The 17,249-nt window shown below is 39.3% G+C and overlaps 1 protein-coding gene across 2 annotated transcripts in view; it reads right to left on the reverse strand.

Moving 5' to 3' along the window:
• GASK1B (golgi associated kinase 1B) overlaps nt 1-17,249 on the reverse strand; it is a 74,206-nt gene that overhangs the window by 20,103 nt on the left and 36,854 nt on the right. The gene's annotated exons all lie outside the window — the stretch shown is intronic.

Raw genomic sequence — 17,249 nt, forward strand, 5'->3', positions numbered from 1 at the left:
AACAAAAACAAATCCAAGATGCTGAGTAAAAACAAAACTTGGGAAAGTCAGAAGATTTCCAAAGAATGAGCACTTTCTAAATAGCTGACTTGCCAGAATCTAATTGGGGCCAGGCTCATTTAATTAAAGGCAACACTTAAAGTCCAAGGTTCATATCCTTCTGACTCAGCGATGGGTCTAAGCATTGCCAGATCTGCTAACAGCTCCAAAGGCAGATCATCCAAGCTAAGCATCTCCACCCTTAACATTCAGAGTTCCCACTGACATCATACACCGATGCGTGGCCAGAAGAATCTCTGCTCTCATGCTGCTCGGGACAGAAGATAGAAACGATTGTACTTTGACACATCCAGAAAACCGGAGTTACCTCAATGGCTCTAAAAGTTTACTGCATCCCCTAACCTCTCTGGATTTCAGTGTTGCAGTGTGTAACCTGAAATAACAGAGAAGAGATCTACTGAAAAGATGTGCAATCCAGTAATGATAGCCAAGAACACTCTATGTATGGAGCCCACAGTTAGATTTTAAATAAGTAAGCAGAATGAACAGAACAGATGGGCCTATTGGTGTTTATTGTGGGTAATAGGGCTACTACCCTCTAGAAGAGGGCAACCAGATTAACTAGGAAAGGGAGAATTGGGTTACTTCCATTTCTTTTGGGCAAGGGAAGGAATAATATTTATTAATCAGGGTAAAGAAAAGCTTAGGCTCAGGAGTTAGATAAATTTAAACTCAAGTCTCTTCTCTCACACTTCTCAGCTCCGCGACCTTGTATACATCCCTTTACGTTACTGACTCTCAGTTTAATGATCTGCATAATGGGAATGAAACTATTCACCTTGCACATTTAGTGGGAAGATTAATGAAAGTGTCTGGATACACACCAGCCCTGACCCAGGCATCTAGAAGATACTCAAAAAAAAAGAAACTGTCATTACTATTGTTGAGACACATTGCACACACTATATGAAGTGATTTACCTCACAACAAGCTTCCAAGGCAAAAGGTAATTTCTCCATTTCAGTGAAGGAAAACTGAGCCTCAGAGAGATTAAATAATCTGCTCTGCTACTTAAATATTAGTAAGTAGCAAAGTTAAGATTCAGACACAGTTGTGTTTGTCTTCAAAATGCCACGATTTTCCCCCAATACGTCACGTTGAATAGTTTAAGGCTAGTCGAATATTGTACAGACGCTCAACATTCAAAAGGTGGCTCAACACAGAGTGCCATTTTTATTCTTTTGTCACTAAACTCCCATCCTTTCTCTTCTTTCTGGGTTTTTGCAGATCCTGTGGGGCTGTGGTCACTCTAGGTGGCCACTTGCTAAGGAGGGGATGCAGAAAGAGTAGTACCAAAATTGAGCCTACTTTGAAATAACTCTTCATTCATTCAACAGATGTTTATGTAACATCTTCTACCCCCTAGGGGTGGGCCAGGCACCAAGGCAAATGTCACCCATGGCCAGCACCCCTCCACCAGCACTGCTTCCTGAGGAAAATGAAGTGGTTTAATCTTATCTCACTACCACAGCAAACTTTGAGAACTGGACAAATGACCCTCCTCTCTGTTTTTTGCAGGTAAGTAGACTTGGTATCAAATAGCATACTTTGGGAAGCAGGGATTATAAGAGAAGTTAGCATAAGCCAATTTTCTATGAGGTTTATATAAAAGCAGTTACATGGGATGGGGTGGTCCTTGAGCCACGAGAACTTGGACAGTTCGGAGGGTACAGTGCTGGTCGAGAAACAGTCTACAGATCAGGGAGGGCTCTGGCAGAACTGGCTCCAGGCAGCTGATACATAGGGTCGTGAACCTAACCAGTGGTTTATCCAAAAATGTCACATCGGCTGACTCTGGGGCATCGTGAGTTCCCAGGGCTGGTGCAAAGTTTCCCAAAGGTGGGCAGGAATGCCCACCCACATCACTGCAGGTTAAATGAAAAAAGCGTAAGTTGGAAACTGTTAGAAAAATGTATTGAGCCCTTTCTTCTCAATTTGATTTATTTTACGTAGCACCCTGACTGCCTTTGAATATAAGAGAAACCAAACGATATAGAGAGATTGTATGTGCTCACCAGTTTTTAAGTTACCATCGGGGGATCAGGGAGAATGTAAAAAATAACTCTTCTGGAGGCTGCTTCTCACCCGATGTCCCCCCGTTTTGGGGTGGTGTTTTAAAAGTTTGCTTATTGGACTCAAGAGGATTTTTGAGACTGGGCTGACTATTTTTGAGGGCTTGTCTATAAAAATATATTGCCAGTCACTTTCCAATGTCTCTTTTTTATATACATTAGCTAATAATTCTCAAAGAATCCTTTACCCTTTTCCCATCATCTTCATATGTTTTTATCCAATTATAAAGACATTGTATACGGGGGGAAAAACTTAATCCTCTTTCATTTGGGCTACAAAATCAAGGTGTGTTGTGTTGGATATGTGTGTTTAGAACTTAAATTTTAACAACAAATCTACCAGCCAGTTCTTAAGTAGTGTTCTGAACCCTAAGCTCTTTCTTCATTTTTGATTTCTAGTAGCGGGAAAGGACCAAGACATATAGCAACATTTCTGTTGTTTCTACAACAAAGACACGAGTATCATATATGCTATTGCTAAATAATAAGCACTTTAGCGTTCAGGCCAAGCTTTTAGTACTTCTGTAAATATTATACTTTTCTATTTTTAAGCTAAAAGAAAGCATTAAAAGTTAGAAGTGGGACAGACCGAATTAGGGCATCTTTTTACTATCTTCTAACATCGGACTGTTTCGAACAGTGCACTTTTAAAGTGTTTTGTCTGATCTCATTTTGAATCACTCAACAGTCTGTGATGATTTCACCACTCCCCTGTCAGACCGTTGTGCCCTTCAAGTCTCACAGACCTTGTTATTGAAAGTGGGTGTGTGCGTTCAGCTTAACTTCTCTTCCAAAAATGTTTATCGTTCCTTTTATTCAGATCTATGCATGTACCTGGTGGGTATGTTAACAAATGTTGAGTGTGTGTGGTGTGTGTGTGTGTACACCTACAGATAGAGAATCAGATTGTAAGGCTTTAAATACTCTGAGTATTACTTTGTTTTTCTTAGCATCCAACTATAGTAAGTTATGTCTTTGTATTAATAACCTTGTCTAGCAAGGGCTTAAGCAGCTATTAAATCTTGTTCCTAGCTCTTCCCAGAATTTTGTTTATAGTCTCCTTTTCAAATTGACATTCAATATACCCAAAATAATTTGACCACAAAACCATAATACACTCCCTTAAATTCAACACCATTTTGCTTGGCATTTAATTTAGTTATATACTGAATATATTTCCACTTACACTGAGGAGAGTTTACCCACTTTTTAAGGCCCAATAAAGCACATCCTAGACATCTATATATCCATAAACATGGTTTTAATATATGTACTTGTTTAGTCCACACATTAAAACAATCATTTCATTTAAATGTCACATGATCAAGCACCATAGTTACCATCTACATGTCTATGTTCTTAGATAATAATCCTACAAAGAAGCCTATCTGGGGGTAAATCTTGTCAGTTAAGCAGTTAGGTGTTGATCACCATTATTGCAACTTGTTCAAATTCACATCTTCTTACTCTTTAAAACAAGGAAAATCTTTTGCAAAATTGATCTTCTGAATCTGAAGATTCCTGCCAATGATGATCTTCTATAAAATTACCCTTTCTTTTTTTAGGAAAATATATCTTTTCAATGTTTACCTAACTAAAATTATACTCAGAAAATTCAGGTGTTCCAGCCAAGTATTTTGTTGATGGGGATATTTTTAGATATCTTGCCTTCTTCTCAAGTTTCTTTTTTTAATCCCATTTTCCTTTTGGTACTGTGAGTTTTGTCTGTAAGAAAAAGTATCATAACAGTGACTCAAGTTATGTGCACAGAGCCCAAACCAGGATGCCTCAGCTGCCCTGACTAGCTCTCTAAGGCCCAGTAGAAATCTGCAGAAATCCAATCACTCTCCGTACTTCTGCACCCCACCCTTTCTACCTGTGTCTTCAAAGAGTGGATCTGCGGGAGTTTCTTCTTATCTCTTTTTCCTTAAAGCAAAGCAATTAGATGATTGATTTTATTGCCTGAACAAAGGCAATAAAAATATTCTAAACATGTTGCTAATATTAATAATGAAAAACATAATAGCAGTCATTTACTGAGTGTTTGGTATGTGCCAGGAATTGTCCACTTAATTCTTTGCATGGATTATTCGATCTTCATAGCAACCCTAAGAGCTGAGTGCTAACAAGAGTCCCATTTGATGAATAAGGACACTGAGGCACAGAGAGGCTAGGTGACTGACTCAAGGTCCCTCAGCTGACACATGACAAGAGTCAGGCTTCTAACCCAGGTGTCCATCACCCTGTATTTCTCAGGGACAGCCTCCAACGTGGTGCTGCAGAGAGGTGAGTACACCTGTACAGAATGTTAACTGACCCAACTTGCAATAAGTACTGGTCCCAGGTTTCAGCAGAAACACAAAGAACTTCAGTGCAAGAGTTCAGGGAAAATTCATGAAGGAGAGGATATTACAGTTGGGTTTTAAAAGAAAGGCAGTATTAGCTAAAAAATAGGCAAAGGCATGAAGGTAGGAAATCCAAGGGCATCTTCAGAGAACCTGAGGGTATGTTAGACCAGTGCTTCTCAAATGGTCTACCGTGAAAAACCTGGTGTTTTTGCCTTTTCTCTCCCCGGGCCCCATATTCCATGTGGCCTGTTGCTTTGTTAAAAGATGATAAAACAGAGATTATCGTATTAAGCAAAGTAAGACAGAGAAAAATAAATATCATATGATGCCACTTATATGTGGAATCTAAAAAAAACGATACAAATGAACTTATTTACAAAATAGAAAGAGACTCACAGACACAGAGAACAATCTTATGGTTACCAAAGGGGAAAGGAGGGGAGGGATATATTAGGAGTTTGGGATTAACAGATACACACTACTATATATAAAATAGATAAACAACAAGGACCTACACAGCACAGGGAACTACATTCAAGATGTTGTAATAACCTGCAATGGAAAAGAATCTGAAAAAGAATAGATATCTATATATGTATAACTGAATCACTTTGCTGTACACCTGAACTAACACAACATTGTAAATTAACTATACTTCAATAAAAAATATAAATAAATAAACACCTTCGTTCATAGTTAGAAATGCTTAGATTAGATTCATCTAATCATCTCAAGAACTCAGGGATCAAGAGCTTCATAAAGACCATATTATGATAAATGCTCTTTAAAAAGTATTCACTATCCTTTTTTTTTTCTTTTTTGGCTGCGCTGTACACGGCATGCAGGATCTTAGTTCCACGACCAGGGATCGAACCCGTGCCCCCTGCAGTGGAAGCGCGGAGTCCTAACCACTGGCCCCCCAGGGAAGTCCCATTATCCTTCTAATGAAACTTTAAAAAAAGATAATACAATAAAGGAAAACAAAATGATCTATTACTAGAGAAATGACATTTTGAAACATACAAAATACCAACCAAATATTTTGTTAGATTCAATAGACAAAACTCCTCTACCAGATTGACATCAAAGCTTCTAAACGCTTGTCTGCAGTGTTTCCCTTCTCTCTCCATGGGCGGGTCTGGACTGGCTCGGGCAGCACTGTATGAGCCCTCGCCATGCGGGCAAGGGCAGCGTGAGGGCGGGGAGCCAGAGCCAGAGCTGAACAAGGGCCCGGCGCCTGTCTGCAAGCTCCACTACCATCTCCTCCTGCAGGGCTGGAAGAGAGGTGAAAGGCAAGGGAGCAGGGCATCAGGAGGAGATGTCAGAAAAAAAACAACCTGAAGGGAACCAAGGCAGGACGTGCTTGGAAGCTGAAGAGAGAGTAGAATGAACACGTACTATCCAACAGAGATGAGAAATTCCCTGGATCCAAAAATTTCTCTCATTCAGTTCTTTCAGTTAAATTACATCGGCCCATCTATTTTTCTACCTGTTTTTCTACACCTCTCTAAGGGTCTGAGTGAGCGCACACGTGTGTGTGTGTGTGTGTGTGTGTGTGTGTGTGTGTGTGCTTCTGGTTTGTTAAGTCAATATCTCAAGCTTCTCACCATCTCTCTTCAAGTGATTTGTTTTAAAACTGCACCTTTTGGGGAGGAGGGATACATTGGGAATTTGGGATTAAAATATACATGCTATTATGTATAAAATAGATAAACAACAAGAACCTACTGTAGAGCACCAGGAACCATACTCAATATTTTGTAATAACCTAAATGGGAAAAGAATCTGAAAAAGAACATATATATATATAACTGAATCACTTTGCTGTACACCTGGGTCATTGCAAATCAACTATACTTCAATTAAAAAATAAAGAAAATGTAAAAATATAAATAAAATTTAAAAAATTAAAACTGCCCCTTTACAAAGAAAACTGCATTTTAGAAAGAAAGTTTAAATGACACAATAAAACATGTAACGAGTGGAATTGAACAATTCACCATAGTAACTCATCCAACGCTTGGTACAGAGCAGGCACTTGATATCTGTGTACGATTGACAGAATTCTCCCGATAGCATCCACTCTGCATTTGGCTATCTACAAAGCTCCTCCAAAACACTGTCTTCTTTGGGAAGACTCAAATAAACAACATGATTCTGGCAGAGTAGGACGTGGGTCTTTTTTAGAACAGCATCCAGCGAATGGAGTGGAAAAAGATGGGCCGGGAGCACAGAACAGAGCTGCATGTTCTCCTCATCTGCTCCTGGCTGGCGTCTTTACGTGGTTCAGTTTCACTAACTGTGGACCACGGAGTCTCACACCCCACGGGGAGTCCATGTAACACCCTGCGTGCAAGAGGCATTTGAAAAACAACACGCACATGTGACAGAAATAACACTAGCATTGTAATCTGCAGTTCTCTGGAAGATTCCTTTGAATTCCAGTGATCTCACTTGACACCTCATTTGTTTTTAGAAAATGCACGGAGAGAAAACTTTCAGTACTTACTTTATCTCAAAAAGGCAAAAGAACAGGGAGAATTGTCAGCCCCACCCTAGGAAGAGAAACAGAAGCATTTGGACTTACTTATTTGTCAGCTAATAACTCACATTGGAAAATCATTGTACTTGGATTTGTCTTGATGTCCATCAATGCACTGTTGCCACGTTATCAGTGGAACCAGATTTGGATCCCTGTGGTCTAGTGGGTGTGTGGATCTCTACTAGGTCACAGGGAAGGGAGACCTCAGACAAGCCCCCCGGCCCCTACGGTACTTGTGATCACAGACTTAGGCCCATAACCTTGGGAGCTCAACAAAGCAAAAGCAAAAGCAACCTTCTCACCAGTCTGCACCTGTATCTCTAGGGAGCTCTCACCTCATAAAATAATAGGTTTCATTTTTCTTCTGTGCTACCATGGCAACAGGTAGCCTGTTAAATGAGTATGCATGCAAATGTGACCAGCAGAGTTGCTGGAGAACGATGAGAAAAGTAAAAATCGTTTGCAGTACATATATCTAACTCTGGGCATCAGTTCCCCTGTGCCTCGGCCTCTGTACACAGCAGTCATGGCTCTACACCACCTATACTCCAGAATTCCACACTTAAAAATAACTATCAGCGTACACCAATTCTATGCAGACTCTCCAGCTTCTGTCCCATTACTCAATCATAAGTTAAAGACTAACAGTGTTTTTTTTTTCTATATAAGTAAAACTATTTTTAACGCTACAACACATTTGGATCTATTTCTACAGATGCAATATTTGAATTCATGTACCTCTGAATAAATACCAGAAGTCAAACATCATTCTGCCACAGAAAGACTCTGGAAAGAGTCACTTGTCACCAGGCAAGTGACAATCTATTTTTAGAGAAAGAAAATTCACGTTCTGTAATTTGCACAAGCAGAGCTGCGTGAAAATAGCCTGTCAAAGGCACACCCACCTTCCTGTAAAGATTTTCAAAGAGCACTTGCACTAAGAAACACAGTAAATATTTTATGAAATTCTGATTTATAGAATGGATTTATATGAAGCAAATATTTAAAACAGCAATAAAATAACCTTAATATAAGTACACTTTCTTAAAAATACTTTCTTTCGATGAAATGAAACAGCATTTTTAATGATTTAACACTAAACAGGGTTGCCAATAGTTTTAAAATGATGTACATTTACATCTCAGGGAACAGTTCATTCAAAGCTTTTCCCTGGCTTGACTTGATGCGTATTCATTTTTAGCATTCTTATGGAATTTCTATCTGTTTTATTTTCCCCTATTATGCAGTATTTTATTATAAGGATAGTGACAAAAATGAGTAAAGATAAACGAAATGACTATACTAAAACACAGTTCTGATTATGGTGACAGAGTTTCTTTGCTTGACCAAAGTCAGGCTCCTGAACTTTCTCCTAGGCTTTTCACGCACTTCCTTATAAAATCAAGTTTTAGCAAGAACCCTGCAAAGTCAGTTTAACCAGAAGCCCTCACCCTTGCAGCTACCTGGTCACGCTCAACACCTAACCTGGGTCCTCAGCGCCCACCATCCCAAAGGTGATGTCTGAGCACCTGTCTTTAGCAAGAATCTGGTTAGGCCACTTTCCCTGGAACTCCCCTTCCCCCGGATGTCTGCTCTTAGCCATTTTTCACCCCATGACCCCTACTCTGCCCCCCTGGCTATAAGTTCCCACCTGCACTGCTGTATTCTGGGTTCAGCCCCATCCCTCTCCCACTGTAAAATCCCACTGCAGTGGTCCCTACATCTATTGCGATGGTCCTGAACAAAGGCTGATTTACCATCTTTAACAAGCACCATGGAATAGTTTTTCTTTAACAGTGATTAACACAACCTAATGTAACATACCCCAAAGTTACTGAAACTTATTTTTTATGGAAATCAGCTCTCTTTATAAAAAAGATAGACTGATTATTTTCTGGTTCTTTAAAAATAAATGCTGCTTGAGAGTAGGATGGAGATTGCCAGGGGCTGGGGAGTCGGGAAGATGGAAGATGCTGGTCAAAGAGAACAAACTTTCAGTTAGAAGATGAATAAGTTCTGAGGATCAGACTATATTTAATAATACAGTATTGTACACTTGAAATTTGCTAACAGAGTAGATCTTACACACTCTCACCACACACACACAAGGTAACTTTGTGAGGTGATGGAGGTGTTAATTAGCTTGACTGTAGTAAAGATTTCACAACGTATATGTAAATCAAATCACCCCATCGTACACTTTAAGTATATGCATTATATTTGTCAATTATACCTCAATAAAGCTAGAAGGGAAAAAAAAGAGAAAATAAATAAACAAATTCTGCTTTACTAAATTAGACTTTAAAAAAAAGATTATTTTTACACATATGTATAGAATTTCCTGTTTGAAAATGTATTTGTTTCTATGCTCCCTGGGTTGGCAAATAGCTACAAAGTAAAACCGTTTATGTAGCTTAGATATGAAATCCCAGGATACTGCAAAAGCATTTTATATCATGCAGTTACTAATTATCAAAATAAACCAAAAGGTTAGGTATCACATTACAAATAAAGGAAAGGCTCAGAGAGGCTAAGTAACCTGCCCAAGGAGACACAGCTAGAGAATGATGTGGATTTCTACCAATTTCCGCCTTTTCCACACTGCCTCCCAACGTGGAGAAGACAAGATTCCTGCTATCACAGAGATTCCAATCGAATGCCTCTAAGTATGATTCACTGTGTATCCTTCACGTCAACCAGCACCACGATTTGCACAATGCAAATACTCAATAAATGTCTGTTGGAAAAAATGAAGGAATGAACGCCAGATCCTACTGAAATCTGTCTAATGCAGATAGCTAACTACTAAAAGACCTCTAATCAGGCCAGACCTCCATGTTTTCCTGATCCAGTATCTTGTAAAAAGCTCAGAGCGTTAAAATCAAAATCAAAGAATCTTAGAATTACAGAAACGTCATAACGCTGAAGTTACCAGAGACTATACAGGCAAAAGTGAGTTTATTTCAGAAAAATTACCCTAGAGCCATAGTTCTCAAACTTTTTAATTTCAGAACCTTTTGACACTCTTAAAAGTATTGAAGCCCCCCCAAAATCCTCCTTCATGTGGGTTATTTATCATATAGAAATTAAAACTGAAAAAAATTGAATAGTTACGTATTAACTCATTTAAAAATAACACTGATACACCCATTACATGTTAACATAACATATTTTTACAGGAAATTGCTATATCTCTAAAAAAATAATAAGAGAAATGGAATTGTGCTTGCAAGTTAAAATGGTGTTAAAGGAAAACACAGCAATGAGTTGAGCTCCTGATTCAAACAATTGCATAAGCGGTTTTCCTCAAGACAACCACTGTACTGTGGGAAGCAATAGAAGTGCTTTATATACACTTTCCACTTGCTCACCCAGAATATTAAAAAGATGTACACTTACAGGTAGAGACTTAAGAACATTAACAGTTTTTATTGCTTCATCAAGGAGTTTCTTAAGTGCATCAGGCATTCATTCCATGTATCTTTTCACATGAGTCCATTGGCCACGAAAGGAGAACAACTCTTGGTAGAGTCTGGTGCCAGCTTCGATTCATCCCAAGGCACCAACAGATTCAGCCATGATTGCAAATTTCGTAAATATTGTAAAAAAAAAAAAAAAGCAAAAACTTTGAGTTTTGTGACCTCACAGACCCCCCCCGAAAGGGCCACAGAAAAGCCATCACCCCAAACAGTCCCATTCAATGTGACCACAATCAGTAACAACTGTGAAAAGTCCCATTTATCTCTTACTTATCTGTGTCCATAAACATTTTGAATATGGTTGGGAAGAGCCTGGCACTAATAGAATCCCTGTGGACCAGCTCTCCCTTAAATCTCTCTGAGTCTACTTCCTTGGGCAAAACAAACCATGAATCTTTTAAAAATAATTACATACAAAAAATATATATATTGAGCCAGATAAATAGTTGCTTGTCCTCTCATTGTTGCTATGGCAATACTGTTGGGTTGCTTTTTCCATGGTTTCCTTATTTACCTCCTGGGAGATTTATCTAGATTCAATGCTCAGACCTCCTGTTTTCCTGGAAAACAGCAGTCAAGGATGGTTTCAAACTGTCTGTCTCCATGGCATAGGATCAGTGGCGAAGTCAATCCCAAAAGCTAGCTCAAACAGTGCATTAAACAATCTCTGAGTCTCAAAAGATTATTTGTGGAATCACACGGGCTTCCTCTAATCCCTGATCTCTCCAGCCCAGCTATGGATACAACAAGATTTAGGATTGAAGTGTACTGACCATGCACTAATCAATTTCAGCACAGCCTAAAAATTCCACGGCAAGGGTTGAAATAAGCAAAAATGACCTGTAATTGAGGAAAACAGACTGTGCTTTGATTAATAATTACATTAGAATTGACCCAGAAATGCTCAGTTGGTTGTCACCTGGCAATATGAGGTTTATGAATATAATGTATTTGACCAGACATTTCTCCTTTGATTCCGACAGATACAAGAGCAAAGACCTATGTCAACCAGCCCACATTTTACACAAATGAGGCTTGAGCATAATCCATGCCAGAAAGCTCTGAGAATAAATGCTAGACAGTAGGTGGAAAGGATACACAAAATTCTAAAGGCTTTGAAGTTGGAAGCAGACGTCTGAGCAACTCTGTGCTTCTTCACAGGAAGGAGATGCTTTGAGACACAGAGAACGCTTAAGAGGAAGTGGGCCAGGATCCAGCGAAATACCTTCCTGCTGTAGAGGCCAGGTTGCTAGTAAGCTACACCTCTGTCACGGACTCGGGTTGGTGTGGCAGCTCTTTATCTTCAAAGTTGCATCCTTGAAAAATCAAATAAACAGCTTAAATTCTGTGGAGTGAGAGAATGTGGTCTCTAAAAGGTCTCCACCAGAGAAATGATGTCGAAGCCCAAAAGACAGACTGACAAAGGTCAGGGCCTTTGTATTTACTTTCTCCATCCTGTCATGTTCTTGTAGAGAAATTTTAGCAGCAGAAGTACATTCCATGTAAGGGCCATAAAACGTGAAACTATTTGCCTTTTGAAATAGTGCTGGTTTCCTAATCTCCACGAGGTTTTGAGACGGCCTAACTTCTTAGTGGGAGGGATGATCTAACGGGTCAATTTCTGCAGGAGAAGACTTTACCAACTTCCTAGGTGGAACTGGGTGTGGATCAACCAAGGGGCCATCTTTTCTGGGAAAGGATCACACTGAGAAATGAGAGAACAATAGTTCCCAGGCCTGGAGATGACATTGTGTCAGATTCAAGAGCCAAGACACAAAATCTGAAATGATGCCTGAGGCCCACAGATTGGTTGGGAATTATCTGGCTAGAACACAGAAATCCCTCAGTCCAAGTTTGTTGAATTTAATTGAACCTTGTAAGCAGTATCCTGTATGCTTATAATTCCTGGTTTTGTTTATAAAGTAAAATGAAAAGTACTAACATATGCTCATAGGAAAAATAGAATAAATGGTGGTGAAGCAAATTATTTAAATACAGCACCTATGAAGCCAAACAAAGACTTTCATATAATGTGAAAGAGTCCAAAAGCACTAATGTGATATTTGTCCCGTGAAGACTCCACTTCCAATCCTGGGAAAATTTCTTGGCTGCTGCTACCTTGCAGACCTATATCCTCCGGAATAGAAGCCCCTCTAATCTGCACCTCCCACCCCTATTTCCGGCATCTTAAAGCTACAGCCTGTTTGGACCCTGCCTCTCTCTAATTGTTAAAAGTAGGAGCAATTGTTAAAAGATGGCAATGACAAGTCACTGGAAAATGCATGTAGTCAACTGCGTTTACAGAATGTAATGAAAACACACACACACAGATATCCACTTATTATGTGTGTAAAATAATTTTTAAATTGGCTGAAAAGGTGTATACTAATCTCATGACGGTGATCACCTCAGAGAGAAAGTGCAGGAAGGAACATGAAGAGACGGTCGAAGGCAGTTTAACCGACTTTAACGTATTTCTATCTCTAAAGGAAATTCTTAAAGCAAATAGGCACAGGAAGTTGACAGGATAATTCTGGACGTTGGAAACACGATATTTGTTAGGTTCATTGCTGTTCTTTGGTATGCTTTTATATGTCTTGATGAGGAGACCTCAAGGAACAGAATCTGAGAATAAAATCCCAGCTGGCTTCCCAGATTGTGTCAGTTGAGGACCCTGCAGTTAACAAACACAGAAGAAGATATTGTCTGCAATTCCCCCATCTATGCAAAAAATACCCCTCACCCCAACCTGACCGGGATGGTAAGTCCATGGAAACTGCCTTCCACGCCCTCACGGTTTCCTACAGCACCAAAGGCTACCATGAGCAGCTCTACGCTGTAGAAAATTCAAAGACAGACCTACATGATCCCTACCACTAACGGCTTGCAGTATTCAGAGATTCAGGAAATCATAGCTATATATACATATATATACTTACAATAAATTCAGATTCTTATAAACAGGGTGGTTCTAGATAATAACGATGCTGATCTATTGACTACTTGCTCTCCGTCAGTGTCTTAGTCCGTGGAGCGGTTACAACAAATTTATAAACAACAAACATGTATTTCTCACAGTTCGGGAGGCTGAAAGTCTGAGATCAGGGTGCCAGCGTGTTCGGGTTCTGGTGAGGGCCCTCTTCGGGGCTGCACACTGCCGACCCCTCACTGGGTCTCCCGTGACAGAAGGAACTGGGGGGCCCAGTTGGGCTTCTTCCCTAAAATCACCAATTCCGTTCATGGGGCTCTGTCCTCAGGACCTCCTCAACTACCCAAGGCACCACCTCCTAACACTAACACCTTGGGGGTTCGGAATCCCACAGAATTTGGAGAGGAACAAACATTCAGCCCTTGACAGCCAGATACCAGGACAAGTACTTCGTGTGCAATAATTCATGGTATTCTCAGAACAAATCTCCAAGGGAAGTAAAATCATTTTCATTTTCATATAGTAAAGAAATTAAAGCTCTGAGAGATTATAAACTTGTCCAAGCTTACAGAGCTGTCTATTAGAGAAGCTGAGATTCGAACCCAAGTCTGTTTTACATAAATGTCATTTCTCTATGAATTTAGTGAACTGAAAACTTGTAGAATTTTTTTTCATCTTCATTGGAGTATAGTTGCTTTACAATGTTGTGTTAGTTTCTCCTGTACAACAAAGTGAATCAGCTATATGCATGCGTATATCCCCATATGCCCTCCCACTTGAGCCTCCCTCCCACCCTCCCTATCCCACCCCTCTAGGTGGTCACAAAGCACCGAGCTGATCTCCCTGTGCTATGCGGCTGCTTCCCACTAGCTATCTATTTTACATTTGGTAGTGTATATATGTCCATGCCACTCTCTCACTTCGTCCCAGCTTCCACTTCACCCCTTGTGTCATGTCCCTTCTCTACCTCTGCGTCTTTATTCCTGTCCTGCCACAAGGTTCATCAGTACCGTTTTTTCAGATTCCATATATATGTGTTAGCATACGGAATTTGTTTTTCTCTTTCTGACTTACTTCACTCTGTAGGACAGACTCTAGGTCCATCCACCTCATTACAAATAACTCAATTTTGCTCCTTTTTATGGCTGACTAATATTCCATTGTATATATGTGCCACATCTTCTTTATCCATTCATCTGTTGATGGACATTTAGGTTGCTTCCATGTCCTGGCTATTGTAAATACAGCTGCAATGAACATTGTGGTACATGACTCTTTTTGAACTATGGTTTTCTCAGGGTGTATGCCCAGTAGTGGGATTGCTGGGTCATATGGTACTTCTATTTTTAGTTTTTTAAGGAACCTCTATACTGTTCTCCATAGTGGCTGTATCAATTTATATTCCCACCAACAGTACAGCAGGGTTCCCTTTTCTCCACACCCTCTCCAGCATTTATCGTTTCTAGACTTTTTGATGATGGCCATTCTGACCAGTGTGAGGTGATATCTCATTGTGGTTTTGATTTGCATTTCTCTAATGATTAGTAATGTTGAGCAGCTTTTCATGTGTTTCTTGGCCATCTGTATGTCTTCTTTGGAGAAATGACTATTTAGTTCTTCTGGCCATATTTTTGGGGAGGGGGTGGTTATTTTTTTTTAATTTAATTTAATTTAATTTTTTTATACAGCAGGTTCTTATTAGTTTTGCATTTTATACATATTAGTGTATATATGTCAATCCCAATCTCCCAATTCATCCCACCACCACCACCCTCCTTTCCCCCATGGTGTCCATATGTTTGTTCTCTACATCTGTGTCTCTAGTTCTGCCTTGCAAACCAGTTCATCTGTACCATTTTTCTAGATTCCACATATATGAGTTAATATATGATATTTGTTTTTCTCTTTCTGACTTACTTCACTCTGTGTGACAGTCTCTAGGTCCATCCACATCTCTACAAGTGACCCAATTTCGTTCCTTTTAATGGCTGAGTAATATTCTATTGTATACTATGTCTTCTTTATCCATTCGTCTGTCGATGGGCATTTATGTTGCTTCCATGACCTGGTTATTGTAATTAGAGCTGCAGTGAACACTGTGGTACATGACTCTTTTTGGATTATGGTTTTCTCTGGCTATTTGCCCAGTAGTGGGATTGCTGGGTCATATGGTAATTCTATTTTTAGTTTTTTAAGGAACCTCCATACTCTTTTCCATAGTGACTGTATCAACTTAAATTCCCACCAACAGTGCAAGAGAGATCCCTCTTCTCCACACTCTCCCCAGCATTTGTTGTTTGTAGATTTTCTGATGATGCCCATTCTAACCAGTGTGAGGTGATACTTCATTGCAGTTTTTATTTGCATTTCTCTAATAATTAGTGATGTTGAGCAGCTTTTCATGTGTCTCTTGGCCATTTGTATGTCTTCTTTGGAGAAACGTCTATTTAGGTCTGCCCATTTTTTGATTCGGTTGTGTGTTTTTTTAATATTGAGCTAATGCGCTGTTTATATATTTTGGAGATTAATCACTTTTCCATTGATTCGTTTGCAAATATTTTCTCCCATTCTGAGGCTTGTCTTTTTGTCTTGTTTATAGATTCCTTTGCTGTGCAAAAGCTTTTAAGTTTCATTAGGTCCCATTTGTTTATTTTTGTTTTTATTTCCATTTCTCTAGGAGGTGGATCAAAAAAGATCTTGCTGTGATTTATGTCATAGAGTGTACTGCCCCTGTTTTCCTCTAAGAGTTTTATAGTGTTCAGTCTTATATTCAGGCCTTTAATCCATTTTGAGTTTATTTTTGTGTATGGTGTTAGGCAGTGTCCTAGTTTCATTCTTTTACATGTAGCTATCCAGTTTTCCCAGCAGCACTTATTGAAGAGGCTGTCTTTTCTCCATTGTATTTTCTTGCCTCCTTTATCAAAAGTAAGGTGATCATATGTGCGTGGGTTTATCTCTGGGCTTTCTATCCTGTACCATTGCTCTAAATCTCTGTCTTTGTGCCAGTACCATATTGTCTTGATTACTGTAGCTTTGCAGTATAGTCTGAAGTCCGGGAGTCTGATTCTCCCAGCTCCATTTTTTTCCCTCAAGATTACTTTGGCTATTCGGGGTCTTTTGTGTCTTCATACAGATTTTAAGATTTTTTGTTCTAGTTCTGTAAAAAATGCCATTGGTAATTTGCTAGGGATTGCATTGAATCTGTAGATTGCTTTGGGTAGTATAGCCATTTTCACAAGGTTGATTCTTCCAATACAAGAACATGGTATATCTCTCCATCTGTTTGTGTCATCTTTGATTTCTTTCATCAGTGTCTTATAGTTTTCTGAGTACAGGTCTTTTATCTCCTTAGGTAGGTTTATTCCTAGGTATTTTATTCTTTTTGTTGCAGTGGTAAATGGGAGTGTTTCCTTAATTTCTCTTTCTGATTTTTTGCTGTTAGTGTAAAGCAGTGTAAAAGATTTCTGTGCATTAATTTTGTATCCTGCTATTTTACCAAATTCATTGATAAGCTCTAGAAGTTTTCTTGGGGCACCTTTAGGATTTTCTGTGTATAGTGTCATGTCATCTGCAAACAGTGGCAGTTTTACTTCTTCCTTTGTGATTTGGATTCCTTTTATTTCTTTATCTTCTCTGATTGCTGTGTCTAGGACTTCCAAAACTGTGTTGAATAATAGTGGTGAGAGTGGGCACCCTTGACTTGTTCCTGATGTTAGAGGAAATGCTTTCAGTTTTTCACCATTGAGAATGATGTTGGCTGTGGGTTTGTCATATATGGCCTTTATTATGTCGAGGTAGTTTCCCTCTATGCCCACTTTC

This window comes from Balaenoptera borealis (genome assembly GCF_965194805.1).
Source record: "Balaenoptera borealis genome assembly, chromosome: 4".
Taxonomy (NCBI): Eukaryota; Metazoa; Chordata; class Mammalia; order Artiodactyla; family Balaenopteridae; genus Balaenoptera; species Balaenoptera borealis.